The sequence below is a fragment of the Myotis myotis genome, unplaced genomic scaffold (genome assembly GCF_014108235.1).
Source record: "Myotis myotis isolate mMyoMyo1 unplaced genomic scaffold, mMyoMyo1.p scaffold_m19_p_37, whole genome shotgun sequence".
In the NCBI taxonomy this organism is placed as follows: Eukaryota; Metazoa; Chordata; class Mammalia; order Chiroptera; family Vespertilionidae; genus Myotis; species Myotis myotis.
The window spans coordinates 419438-433592 of record NW_023416343.1 but is presented as its reverse complement, the minus strand read 5'-3'; positions in this window follow the sequence as shown (position 1 = coordinate 433592).

The window sequence follows — 14155 nt, the reverse complement described above, 5'->3', positions numbered from 1 at the left end:
GACCTCCTGGTTCATAGGTCGACGCTCAACCACTGAGCCACGCCGGCCGGGCCTCCTCCCACCAATCTTGTGCGTTCCCACGCTGACCACACAGCCCTGTGCGGGGGGGTGGGGGGGGCGTGAGGAGGGGAGATGGTCCACCAGGAGTGAGTAATCCAGCCTCGGGCCTGGTCAGCCTGCACGTTGTTGCCGGGGGCAACTCCTGGACGTGGTCTGGAACCTTACAAACTGGTGACTGCCCTTGGTCTCGGGGAGGATTACGTGGGCGGGGAGAGGGTTAGGGGCCAGGCAGGGCGATTGGGCCGCTCACTCCCCTTTCTCGAGCCAGGAGCTCAGCCCGCCCAGCCCTGTGGCCTGGGAGGCAGGCGGCTGGGTGCCTGCAGCTGCCCCTGTGGGTGGGCGTCTGCTCTCCAGGCTCCCCACAGGCTCCCCTCACCTCCCTCTTCTGTGGGAGGAGGGTCTCCAGGGCATGGGAGGGTCCCTGTCCAGTGTGGGACATCACACCAGCCAGGGTCGCCTGCTTTTTAAAAAATACTGTATTTTTTTTTTTAATTGAGTTTAGAGAGGAAGGGAAAGGGGGAGGGGGAGAGAGAGAGAGAGAGAGAGAAAGAGAGACATCAATGATGAGAGAGAATCAGGGATCAGCTGCCCCCTGCACGCCACCCACTGGGTATCAAGCCCGAAACCCGGGCATGTGCCCTTGATCAGAATCAAACCCAGGACCCATCAGTCCGAGGGCCAACGCCCCATCCACTGAGCCACACCAGCCAGGGTGGGCTGCTTGACGTTGAATGTGGCTGTGAGCTCCTGGGAGGTGATGTGGATTTTCCCGAGGAGTCTCCCCGAGGTCCTGCGATGCCCCTGGTGAGAGGACTCCCTGGGCATGGCCTGAGTGGACCCCGGGGGGGGGGGTGGATGCCTGCTCTGCCCAGGAGGGCCTGGGTTGCCCCCTGAAGGAGGCCTGTGATGAGGGGCAAAGCCTCTACATCCTGCTGTCTCCCTAGTTTCCCTCCGGACTCGGCTGTGGTGGGAGCCCCATCGACGACCACTCCCCCCCCCCCCCAGCCTTCCCGGTGGGGCAGACATCACGCCGGCCCAGCCTCACACACGGCCCCATAAAGACCCATTGATTTGCCGTCCGCCCCTCGTCCCATCAGGCAGCTGTCTGGCCTAATCAGGCCTCCGCAAACCCTTCCGACCACAGCAGTTGCCACAGCGACAAAATGATCCATAATCGCTCCTGCCGACTTCAATCAATGAAGGCTGGACGGGGTTTCCTACCTAATGAGCCGTTTAGAGAAGGGAGAGGAGAGGCTGGGGAGGTGAGGGGGACGCTGGCAGAGGGGCCATCGGGGACCAGGACGGGAAGGGACAGCCCCCCAGCCCCTCCCCGGAGAGACCAGCCCTGGAATGGGGGCCAGGGCACCCCCTCCTGCCCACCTGGAGGTGTGCACAGTGGCGAGCTGGCAGACAGCCAACCACGGGCTCTCCAGGAAAATGCCTGCGACAAGGCACGCGTCTGTTTACACCGTCTGGGGTGTAAAACGTGGGCAGCGTGCTCAGTTACAAATGATAGACACATACGCCCGGCCAGCCTGGCTCAGTGGCTGAGCGCCGACCTATGAACCAGGGGGTCAGGGTTCTATTCCCGGTCGGGGCACAGGCCTGGGTTGTGGGCTCAATCCCCAGTCGGGGGCGTGCAGGAGGCAGCCGGTCCATGATTCCCTTATCATTGATGTTTCTCTCTCTCTCCCTCTCCCTTCCTCTCAGAAATCAATAAAATATATTTTTAAAAAACAAATAATACACACATACTGTCTTCTTTGTAAACTCTCATCAGGTGGGGTCTCAAGTGGGCAGACTGAAGGGGGCTGGGCCCGGGGCTCAGCTCAGTGCTCTGGACCGGGGACCCCCCACACATGGCAGGGTGCAAGCCTTCCAGCTGGTGGGCAGCCCGCGGTGCCCGGAGCAGGTGGTCCCTGCAGCTGCTGGTCCAGATGGCTCACAGAGGGATCCACGGGGCGTTCCCAGTTCCTACCCCAGCCCCTCCCTCCCTGAGGGTGCCGCCCTGCCGCTGGGGGGCGGGGGGCACGCCTAGTGGGGACGCAGGACTGTGGGCACCGTGTCCACCGCTCAGGGCTCCCAGGGTCCCAGGGCAGCAGCACCGGAGCTCCTTGGGGACGCAGCCCGGCCCTGACCAGCGGCAGGTGTGGCTGTGATGACAGGTGTGGGAGGCTCCCCGGCCCGTCTGCTCACCGGTGGCTGAGGCGTGGGGGGCCCACAGGGGCGTCGCGCTGAGCAGCAGACAGCAGGCATCTGATGAGCGTTTGTGAACAGGCAGGTGGGTCCCGAAGGTCCTGCAGGTCCCAATGATGCCTGTGGCTGCACACAGAGCGTGGACAAGCCTGACACCTAGTGGACAGGGTGGGTATTGCCCCCCGGCTCCCGCAGGCTGGTGGGCCCCTCAGCCGTGGGGGGGTCAGTCCTGGGGGGACCCCTCAGTCCTGGGGACCTCAGTCCTGGGGGACCCCTCAGCTCTACCAGGCCCCGACGGTTTGCACCTTCATTGGAGCCATTATTCTCTGGGGGCGGACGTGGGAGGGTCGGCTGCAGGTGCTAGAAGGCTGCACCAGGGGCCTCATATTTCCTTGAGGAGGACCCACAGAGGCCTGGCCATCAGGGAGACCCAGTCCTGGCCCCAGACCCGCGGGGGCTTGGCCGTGCTTTCCCTCCCGCCTGAAGGTGGGGGTTGACCCTGGCCATGCTGGTGTGGGGTGTTCCTGGGGCTCAGCTGCCTGGGGCCTCCTCGCTGGCTCCTGAGAGCTGTTCGGGGGGCCTCTGAGCCCAGACGGGGCACCAGCCACCTGCTGTTCCCGCCCCCACCTGGTCTGTTCCCACTCCCACCTGGTCTGTTCCCGCCCCCAGCTGGTCTGTTCCCGCCCCCACCTGGTCTGTTCCCGCCCCCACCTGGTCTGTTCCCGCCCCCACCAGGTCTGTTCCCGCCCCCACCTGGTCTGTTCCCACTCCCACCTGGTCTGTTCCCACTCCCACCAGGTCTGTTCCCGCCTCCACCTGGTCTATTCCCACTCCCACCTGGTCTGTTCCCACTCCCACCAGGTCTGTTCCCGCCCCCACCTGGTCTGTTCCCGCCCCCACCAGGTCTGTTCCCGCTCCCACCAGGTCTGTTCCCGCTCCCACCTGGTCTGTTCCCACCCCCACCAGGTCTGTTCCCGCTCCCACCTGGTCTGTTCCCACCCCCACCTGGTCTGTTCCCGCTCCCACCAGGTCTTCCAGCCGAGGGGGTGAGCACGGAGCTGCATTCTGCCCAAACCTGCGCTTCTGCAGGTGACGGACCTGCTGGAGTGCGAGCCGTGGCCACATCGCCCGTCACGCTGCCCCTCGGGACAGCCAACAGGAAGAGGGGGCCTGACCGGGGGTCCCAGCGCCCCACCCCGCCCCCCTGAGTGTGGCTGACGGAGGACAGACCTGGGCCCGGCGGTCCAGGTGGGCAGCAGTAAGTCACGTCGGCAGCACACACCTCGATGTGACGAGAAGGTGCTCAATCCCGTGCAGCTGATCCCAAGAGACGCGAGAAAACATCAGAGCAGCCCAAGCCGGTGGAGGGACAGCCTGGAAGGTCCCCGCGCGACCAGTGTTCTCAGAGCCGCCCCGGGAGGACACGCTCAGGCAGGAGCCCGATGGACAGGGTGCCGGGTGGACACGGGATGGAGAAGCCTGCCCTCTGGGTGGCCCCGCTGGGCCGCAGCCACTCTGTGTTTGGACAGCAAGCCGTGGGAGTGAGCTGCAAACCCACCCACAGGCAAGGGCCACCTGCAGACGGGTGGGGCGTCCAGGTGAGTGGGCTTGGCTACCCTCTGAGGGACTTGGGTGCGGAGAGAGGGCCCCCGGTGCCTGCAATTCCACTCGTGCCCGCTAGATGGCAGAGGCGCCACGGAGCTCAGACAACCTCCCCCGACTCTGGAGAAGGGCGAGTGGTCCGGGCTGGGGTGGGGGATAGGGGGGGAGGTAGGGTGCGGGGGGGGGGGGGGGGGGAATGCGGAGGGGAAGGCAGGTCTTCCCTCCCCTCCAGCCTGGCAGATGGGGTCGGCAGCTGGGAAGGGCCGAGCGGAGCCTTGATTTGGAGGCAGCAGGAGGTGCAGGCAGCTTCCTCATGGAGACCTGTGTCTGTCTGTCTGTCTCTCCTGATAGCCCGACCTCTTTATATGTAAATATATACATATTGATTGATCTCAGAGAGGAAGGGAGAGGGAGAGAGAGAGAGAGAAACATCAATGATGAGAGAGAATCATGGACCGGCTGCCTCCTGCACGCCCCCCACTGGGGATGGAGCCCGCCACCCGGGCCTGTGCCCTGACGGGGAATCGAACCCTGACCTCCTGGTTCCTAGGTCGACGCTCAGCCCCTGAGCCACGCCGGCCGGGCCCGGCTTCATATTTTCTGCCCTGAACTTACATCCTTCACATGGAAGTTGATGCCACTTTCTCTTTTCTTTCATTGAAGAGCAGGCTTATTAGGATACTGCATGCCACTCAAATCCCAGGAGGGAAACCGGGGAATAAAGAAGCAGTGGTTCCGGCGTGTGAGCAGGCGTCCGGGAGGAGCCGTTCTCAGGGGTGAGGCCCGCGCGGCTCTGACGAGTCCTCTGGCTGCTTCTGGGCTGATATGAAGCGAGCTGCTATGTCCTGTGCTCCTCGTCTCCGTCTCCCTTTGTTCTGCGGCGGGGGGGTGGGGGGGGGGGTGGGGGGGTAAGGGGGTGGTGGAGGGAGCTGGAGAAATTGCGCTGAGGCTCCTGCGTATGTGGCTGTGAGCACCAGGGGTTTCAGACACTGAGACCAGCCCCTGGGCAGGTGGTTCCAGGCGTCCTCAGAGCCTGGTTGGGGGAGGGCGGGGCCGGAGAGGGGACCTGGGAGAAACCAGCAGCCTCACCACGTCCCTTCTTCTCGGTGGGGAGGTTGGCCACGGACGGACGCCGAGAGCAGGCCGGGCTGCCTGAGCCGGGGGCTGGGCGAGGAGGGGGCAACGGTGCCTGGTGCTCTCCATGTCCCCAGTGGGTAGCCGGCTCTCTGTCTGGGATCCCGCCTCCTCTGAGCCCCCTCAGGGTGCAGAGCTTTCCCCTCCTCCTCCTCCTTTCCTGCAGGCCTGCCCCAGGAGGGCTCACATGGGGGCCCCTGCGCAGCTGCAGGCAACTCTTACAGCTCGAGGTCCAGCCACTCGGTCAGCTGCTGCAGCCTGTGGGGAGCCGGAGAGCCGGCTCTCTCCAGTGGCTTCCTGTGGCGTTCCCCGGGGATGCACCCTGGGCCCTCCTGGCAGGTGCCGCATCCTGTCTGGGATGGATGGACGGACGGCGGCTGGGACTCAACCACAAGCCTCTGGCAGGTCTGTCTGCCCAGGCCAGCGTCCTGCAGGCTCCCTGCCTGGCTGGCTCCTGAGAACCGGGCGGCAGGGGTGGGTGGGAAGCAGCAGTGGGCAAACGCGTTCCCTCCGGGCAGCTGTGCCCATGCTCTGCGTGGGTGCCACCAGGGTGCCACCTGGGGACACGAGGCACTCACTAGGGGAGGTCCCCGGAGGCCGTTCAGCTCTACGGGAGGGACACATTCTCCATCAGAAGGTGGCTGGAGAGGTGGCGGGACCCCCTGATGGGCACATGTGCCTCCCACACCTGCACCGGCCCAGCCCTGCACCCCGAGTCCCACACACCTTATCAGTGGCCGGGCTGCAGGGCGAAGCCGCAGTCTATTAAGATCGAGAGAGATTGAAGGGCACGAAACCAGCAAGAGAAGACATTTAATTTAGTGATAAAAAAGTAATCAAATCTCTACTCTCGGACAGAGAGGGGCCAAGAGCCGCTGCCGAATGGCCGACCCTTCTCACAGGTGGGGCCGCCATGGAGCAATCCGCGTGGGTGGCCGCTGGCTCTGTAGATGCCAGGACAGCCGGATGCTCCCAGCGCCCCCACCCCCCAGGCTCCAGTGTGGTTTCCAGTCAAGTGGTGGGTTTGGGTAGGAGCCACTTCCCGGCACCGTGTGGACTCAGTCCCACGCCTCTCGAGTGCCTGCTGGCTTATTTATTTATTTAAATATATCTTTATTGATTTCAGAGAGGAAGGGGGAGGGAGATAGAAAGAGAGAGAGAGAGATCAATGATGAGAGAGAATCATGGACCGGCTGCCTCCTGCAAGCCCCACACTGGGGATGGAGCCTGCACCCCGGGGCCTGTGCCCTGACCGGGAATGGAACCGTGAGCTCTGAGCCATGCCAGCCAGGCGGTCCCACTGGTTTTAGAAAGCTGTGGTCCTGTTTCTAAGGTCCTTTTCTGGGGCCCCAGTGCCCTCGGCTTCCTCCTTCTCTGGGTGTCTCCTGGGAGCCCTTCCCACACCAGCACCCGCCATGGGGAGAAGAGAGAGGAAGGGAGACGGGAGGTGGTGGGGGGGGGGTGAGACTCAGCTCTGGGGACGGACAGCAGGCGGCCAGGCTTCCTCTGGGGCTGGGGGCGGCCAGGCTTCCTCTGGGGCTGGGGGCTCCCGCCTGGGGCACATGCGTGTCACCGACGTGGGGTCTGACACCTGGACTTCACCTGCTGGACAGAGCCCCTCCCCCTCCAGGCCCAAGAGGACCCCAGACCCATCTTCCCAGCAGGACCTTTGCAGACCGGCCTCAACCCCACCCTCACCCCCGGGCCGTCCAGCTGCCCAGAGGTCGAGGGGCCTGAGAAGCCCTAACCCTAACCCTACATCTGACTCCCAGGTGCAAGTGAAATCCTTCAAACTAGGAATCAAAGGAAAAACAACAGACTGTGGGCTGGGGATGCACCCTCTCCCCTTTAATTTAAAAAAAAAATACAGCCGAGCCCCGGCCGGTGTGGCTCAATGGATACACCTGCGGACTGAAGGGTCCCAGGGTTCATTTCAGTCAAGGGCACAGGCCCTGGTTGCGGGCTCCATCCGCAGTGTGGGGTGTGCAGGCGGCAGCCGGTCCATGATTCTCTCTCATCATGGATATTTCTCTCTCTCCCCCTCTCCCTTCCTCTCTGAAATCAATAAAAATATATTAAAAAAAAATACAGACCAGCCTTGGCCTGTTCAGTGGTTAGAGCACCGGCCCCAACACTGAAGGGTCACGGGTTCGATTCCCAGCCCTGGTCAGGGCGAGTGTGGGGATGCCCCTCCCGGCGCAGATGCTGCTGTTTGGGGTGGAAAGTGTGGCTGGTGAGAGCACCGGGCGGGCTGGGCTGCGGGCCTGGCCCTGCACCTCTCAGGCCGAGTCCATCCAAGCAGCCGTGTCCAGCCAAGCGGACAGCCGTTGGCGAAAAGGTGGCTGACATTGGTTGCCAGGCAACCTTCTCCCTGGCTCACCAGTCCCCAATTTGCTCAGGCCTCAGGCAGCAGCAGTGAGCTGGGAGCTGTGCCTCCCCAGCCCCCACCCCTTGAGGCAGCCAATCTTGCCATTCAGTGGACCCTGCGGTGATGGGAGAGTCCCAGCCGCAGGCCACCGGCCAAGGGGACCCGGGAGTGTCTGCCAGGAGCTGCTGGGAAACTGACACGAGGAAGGGACAAGCTCCTGGAGCCGCTGGACGGGCTGTGGAGGGGGCTGCCGGGGGCCTGCTCCTGAGTGACAGGCCGTGTGCCCAAGCGCAAGGTCCCGTGTGCAGTAAGAGAAGCTCCGAGCGGACAGAACGGGGCACCGAGGCGCAGGCTGCGCCGTGCAGGGAGGCGGCCGTGGTTGTGATGGGAATGTAAGCCCGCGGCTCCCGGGCCCTGGAGGGCGGGACAGGCCCCACCTGGAAGCAGCTAGTGAGGTCGTCTTCCCCGCAGGCCTGGGTCGCGAGAGCTGGGCGAGTCCCCAAGGGAAGCCGGGCTGTGCCACCAGCAGAAGGGGCACTGGATTCGAGTCTGAAGAAGGAGCAGGTGTTGCCCGGCCGGCGTGGCTCCGTGGTGGAGCACCCTTCGATTCCCAGTCGGAGCACATGCCCGGGTTGTGGGCTCGATCCCCCCCCATCCCCAGTGTGGGGCGTGCAGGAGGCGGCCGATCCATGATTCTCTCTCATCCTTGGTGTTTCTATCTCTCTCTCCCTCTCCCTTCCTCTCTGAAATCAATACGAATATATATTTTTAAAAAGGAACAGGTGTCCATTACTCAAGCAGTAACTTCCGTTGCGAGACGGCTCGGCCAGCTGGAAACGCGGGAAGAGCATAGCTTTGTTTCCTGAGCTGAAAACAGGGCTTCCCGCCTCCACTCGCCAGACACCACGGGTGGGAGAGTTGCCCTCCCGACGGCCCTGCCCTGGTCTTCTCCTTCCTGATTCTGTGGCGGGAGGTTGGGGTGCAGGGCCCCGCCCTCCTGGGTGTCCCCGTGTCCTTCAGGCCAAGGGGCCAGGAGAACGAGGAGGCAGGGTTCTCCTTCATGGCTGCCGGGGCTCCTTGGCCGCGTGGTGCCAAGGGCGTGCTCGTCAAGACCAGGCACGGCTTTCCGGTCATTTAATTATATGGGCTTCATTAGGAGGGAAGATCAATAGCAGGATAATGGGAGCCCAGAGATAATGGCCCGATGAAACTGCTTGTCCTCGGTGACAGAGGACGTCCTGTCGGATGCATCCTCCTCAGAGCGGAGCAGCTTCCTGGCCCCTCCTGGGAGGCGATTCGGGTTCAATTAACAAGGACCCCGTGTCCGGTGCGGCATCCAGACCACAGACAGGAGCTTTCTGGAGGGTCACAGGCCCGCTCTGACGGTGCCTCTGATTTGGGTGCAAATCCCGTATTGTTGTTTTTTGTTGTTGTTGTTAATCCTCATCCGAGAACATTTTTCCATTGATTTTCTAAAGAAAGTGGAAGGGAGAGACACAGAAAGAGAGAGAAACATTGATATGAGAGAGACGCATCGATTGGTTGCCTCCCGCACGCACCCTGACCCGGGCCAGGGATTGAGCCTGTAACCAAGGCACGTGCCCTTGAGCGGAATGGAACCTCATGGTGCGCAGGCCCAGGTGGGTGTGGGGCCCGCATTCCAGGCCTGAGCTCTGGGCTGCTGTGCACCTGGGGTGACCGTTCCCTGGCTCACCTGTCTGGCTGGGCTATTTCTCAGGCCAGCCAAGATCTGATGGCCGGAAGATCCAGGCATAATAGCTGATTGGCCAGGATGTGTCACATGGCCACACCTAGCTGCAAGGGAGGCTGGGAAATATGTAGTCTTTATCTGGAGCTTGTCACTCTTCGGGTGGGGGTGGGATTTGCAGGATGGACAGCTCTGACTTTGCACAGACACCAAGCCTGTTGTGTGGGTCTGGGGCCTCGGCACGGAGGATGCCAGAGAGGAATAGAGGTCGGTGTGGGATGTGGAGAAGGCCTGGTGGAGCCCACAGCTGGGGTTTCCATGGCCTGAAGTCTGTGCCGCCCCCCAAAGTTAGATTTTACAAGTTAACACATCCAGCTTCTACGTAATGGGTTCAAATTCGGTTTCTACCACTTACCACCAAGACCCTTGAGGGCCAGTGGGTCCGCTTGGGTCTGGGACCACTCACTCCCCCGCGAGGTCCCTGCCTCAGCTCTGCAGCCTCGTCCTCCAGCCCCAGGGTCTCAGAGGTTTGGGCTCCACCAGGCGGCTGAGCGGGGTTTCTGCTCATCTCCCACAAATGGCCCTCACCTGCCCCCTTCCTGGGCGCCAACCTGGCGCCTCAAAGCCACACCTGCCGACAGGTGTGCCTGCTTCTCAGAGGCCTTTCCATCCTTCCAGAATCACCGGGGTTTCTCCTTGGCGAGGAGAGCGCTCAGCAAAGGCTGTTCCCTCTTTGCTTCTTTTTTGGGCTCGTGTTTCTCCAAGGGCTGGAAGCAATCTGCTGCGTGTCACTGGAACATATGAGGGAAGCGTGTATTTGCCACACACAGTTGCTCCCAATCTCAGACCCAGGATATGCAACGCTTCGGAAAGCGGGCGCCAGCGGGTGCGAGTCGGAACATTCCAGATGGCGGGGCTGAGGCGGTGGAATCGCTCCCCGGGAAGTTGGAACGTACCCCACGCACAGGAGCCACGGGACCCCTCTCTGCCGTGGCTGGGAAGCGCCTGCCTCTCTCTCTCCTCCTCCCTCTTCAAATGTCTCCCCGGGAGCCCAGCCAAAGCAGGGACGGGCCCTGGACTCCCCCGTATTTCTGTCCCGTTGTGGGAGGGGGGGGCCCTTCCCACGGGCCAGGTAAAGGTTGGCAGTAGGAAGGCCACAGGGGTCCTGGCTGGATTCCCACCAGGGCAGGCTCACGTGTGGCCAGAGGAAGACTAAGCCTCCCAAACTCCGCCCTCCCCGGACCCACCAACTCCTTCCAGCCCCAGAGGACGCAAGGGGGAGGGCGGGGCGTGGGGAGAACGGGACGCTGTTCCCACCTAGAGGGACACATCGGAGACGGATGGAGCGAGAAGACTCGTGTAAAAATGTCACCGTCCACTTCGAGGGTCATCGCCGACGCTACCGCACGGGCCTGGCGCCACCTGGCCGACCGGGTCGTTCCCAATCCCACCGGGGTCACAGTGCAGACAGACCCGACATCTCACTACAACAGAGAAGGAAAGGACGCCGTCTGCGGAACAGTGAGCGGGCAGGTGATGAGAGTGGGCCTGAACTGACTTTGGCATCGGGTGGACGTCTGGGCCCCGGGTGGGGACAGGTAACCCAATCCTCTCCATCACCAGTGCTGGAGGCAGACTGAGGACCAGGTCCAGGCCCGGGCAGGAAGCCCATCATTTCTGCTTGCACGCCATTGGTCAGAATCAGTCACATGGCTATCCCTGGCAGCAAGGGCGTCTGGGAAATGTAGTCCAGCTGCGAGTCCAGGTGGAAGAGGTTCGAAGGCAGGCCCTGTCCAGCTCTGCTGCTGACCTGCTCAGCTTGTGGGTTTGCTTCTTGCCAAAGGCTGGACCACTGCCCCCCCTCCACCCGCTGGAGCCCGACTCCTCACCCTATGGGTCTACTGTGCCGCATCCCGTGCCTGGGACACATGTGATTGACAGACGCGGTTAGATTGGCAGGTTCTGCGGAAAACTGGTCCCGCCTCCCACCAGACATTGGACACACATACCAAAGGGAAACCGTTCTCACTGACGAGCTAATAGATGAAGTATTTATTTATTAAAAAATATTTTTATTGATTTCAGAGAGGAAGGGAGAGGGAGAGAGAGAGAGAGAGGAACATCAGTGATGAGAGAGAATCATGGATCAGCTGCCTCCTGCACGCCCCCCACTGGGGATCGAGCCTGCAACCTGGGCCTGGGTGAACCGGGAGCTCCTGGTTCATAGGTCGATGCTCAACCACTGGGCTACGCCGGCCAGGCTGGACTAAGTCTTTCTCAGTGGCTGATGGAGGAGCCCTGTTCGCATCGTCTGGGACATTCACGGGCGTCTGGAGAGGGGAGAGCAGCTTAGCAGAAAGTCATTGCAGGGCCACTGCTTCCGGGTCGCCCTGAGGGTTACCTCTAATCACGGCTCATCTCAAGGGGCCACAGACCCAGAGACGGGGTCTCCCAGGGGAAGCCAGATGTGAAAGCCAGTTTTCAGCCTCCTCTCCCCTTCCTTCCCAGGCCGGTTAGCACTGTGCAGGGCCGACCGTGAGAACAGCACAGGACTCTGCCCCTCACCTTTATTTGCCCTTCCTGTTCCGGCTGTGATTCCTCCTTCCTTTTAGCGCTTGCTGGGGGAAGACGGGGAGGAAGCATGTGGACCGCCCGCAGCGGTGGCGATGCCAGGCGGGGGAACGCTGGCAGGAAGAGAGGAGGCTTAAATGCATCCACTTGAGAAACAGTTTCTCTGGGAAGGACCATATGGGACTTGTTCAGCTGACGTCGCCAATCCCCTCCTGCATCTGTGCCAGGAAACTAAGGCGCGAAGGGGAGGGAGCGGAGGGAGGGGAGGAAGGTTGAGAGCTTGGGCAGGTCCCTGAGGGGGGCGGGGTGGGAGGGCGGGGGGGGGGGGGGTCCTGGCGTGGAAAGGAGGGGACACGTGTTCTTTGTCTGGGGGCAACAGCAGCCTGGATGCAAATGGGCTGAAGCCCTGGCCAGTTTGGCTCAGTGGCTAGAGCGTCAGCCTGAAGACCAAAGGTCCCGGGTTCGATTCCGGTCAAGGGCACGTACCACGGTTGCAGGCTCCTCTCTGGCCTGGGCCCCGGTCAGGGCTCCTGCAGGAGGCAACCCATCAATGTGCCTCTCACATCGGTGTTCTCTGTCTTTCCCTCCTCTCTTCCACTCTCTAAAAATCAATGGGAAAATATCTCAGGTGAGAATGAAAAACAACAACAAAAGACAAACAGGCCAGAGCAGCACGTGTTTCCTTCCACCCCTTCTCTGCCCGTCTGTGAGCTCCACCAGACACCCCGGCCAGCCCGCCGCGGACAGCAGGTCATCTTAGCCACCCACAGAGGACCACAGCACATCCGGGCGCCCCAGCCGGCAGCCAGGCAGCCAATACACGTGTCTGCGCTTTTACCGCAGCCGGTGGCTTGTTCCACGGCACGCCCGTGGCAGCCACGGGTGCACAGTTCAGCATGGGGGATGGAACCACAGGGTCGACGACCAAACCCCGCAAGTCCCCGGGAACAGTTCCTTTGATCAACGTCATTAAGGAAATCACACGTAGTCCCGCCATCCTATCACTGTTATTACAGCTTCTTTAAAAATTGTTTGGATTTAATTGATCAATTAGATTAGATTACACAGTAGTGAGCGCTGGCAAAGGCCCAGGCCAGAGCTCCCCGCTGTGGAAAAGCCCACGTCCCAGCCCAGAAGCCTGACGCCAGCACGGACATATTTTAAGGGGCTGTAGCGGGTCACTCCGAGGGCTTGTTTAACCCGGCGCTGGTGCTGGCCCTGGGCCTGGACGGCCTCCTGGCGGGACAGGCGAGGGGGCCGCCGAGTGTGCGTCCTCGGCTGTTACGCGTTCCTGGTGCCTGCACAGGGCCACCTCCTCAGGACACCCTTGCAGACAAGGCCATGAAGATCAGGCACACGAGGGGACAGAGGGGGGGCAGCTTCCCGCCGTCTTTATCTTATTATTTATTTAAATATATTTTTACAGATTTCAGAGAGGTAGGGAGAGGCAGAGAGAGAGAGAAACATCAATGATGACAGAGTCATCCATCAGCTGCCTCCCGCACGCCCCCTACTGGGAATCCAGCCAGAAACCCGGGCACGTGCCCTGACCAGGAATCGAACCCTGACCTCCTGGTTCACTGGGCGATGACCAGCCACTGAGCCACACTGAGACGTCTTGATTTACTGATGGGAAACTTTGAGTTCAGATGTGTCAGAGGGCACCGTCTTCGCTGTCACCTCCTGCAGCCGAGCCTCAGACACTGTGACCTCAGCCCCCAGGAGCTCAGAGACTGGTCATCGGCATATTGAATCATTCATTCATTCACTCACTCACTCACTCATTCATTTCTCACTCTCTGGGGCCCCTGAAGCTGGGTGTGATTGACACCCAGCCCTCGGCCCCAGCTCTCGGTGGCCGACCACCCCCTCAGGCGTCGGCGGTGACGGCCTGCCCAGAGCCCGTCCCAGAGGCGCTTGGGGACGTCTGATTTATGAGGAATGTGTTCTTGCGGTTTCGGAACAGCGTGCTCCTTCGCACTAAATAACCCAGGGAGGCGGTGGCAGGGCCGCCGGGCGGGCGCACACTCGCGCATGCGAATGGCTGCCATCAATCTTCCCCACGGTGCTGTGCTTTGCAGCCTATCTTCGGGGAGCTGGGCTGAGAAACCCGAGTGGGAGAGACTGGGAGGGGAGAGGAATGCTGCGTCGCAGGCGGGCGCAGGGGTGGGGGGGTGGGGGGGGAGTGGGGGGTGGGGGGGTGGGGGGGGGTGGGCTGCGTCCCGGCCACACTTCCCCTGTCACCAGCAGCACTGAGCCCGCTATACTTGGTCAAACATTTAATTAACTCACCCGTAATGCCTTGGCAGGGCCAGACCAAGCGGTTGCTCAGGCCTCTTACAGCCCTCGGGCCGAGTGTTCCCCACCCCGGCTAAACCAAAATTCACCTCCCAGTCCTGTGTTGCTTTGGTCATGTCTTGCATTAAATTCTAACTTAATGCCCAACCAGCGTGGCTCAGTGGTTGAGCGTCAACCTATGAACCAAGAGGTCAGGGTTCGAATCCCGGTCACAGCAC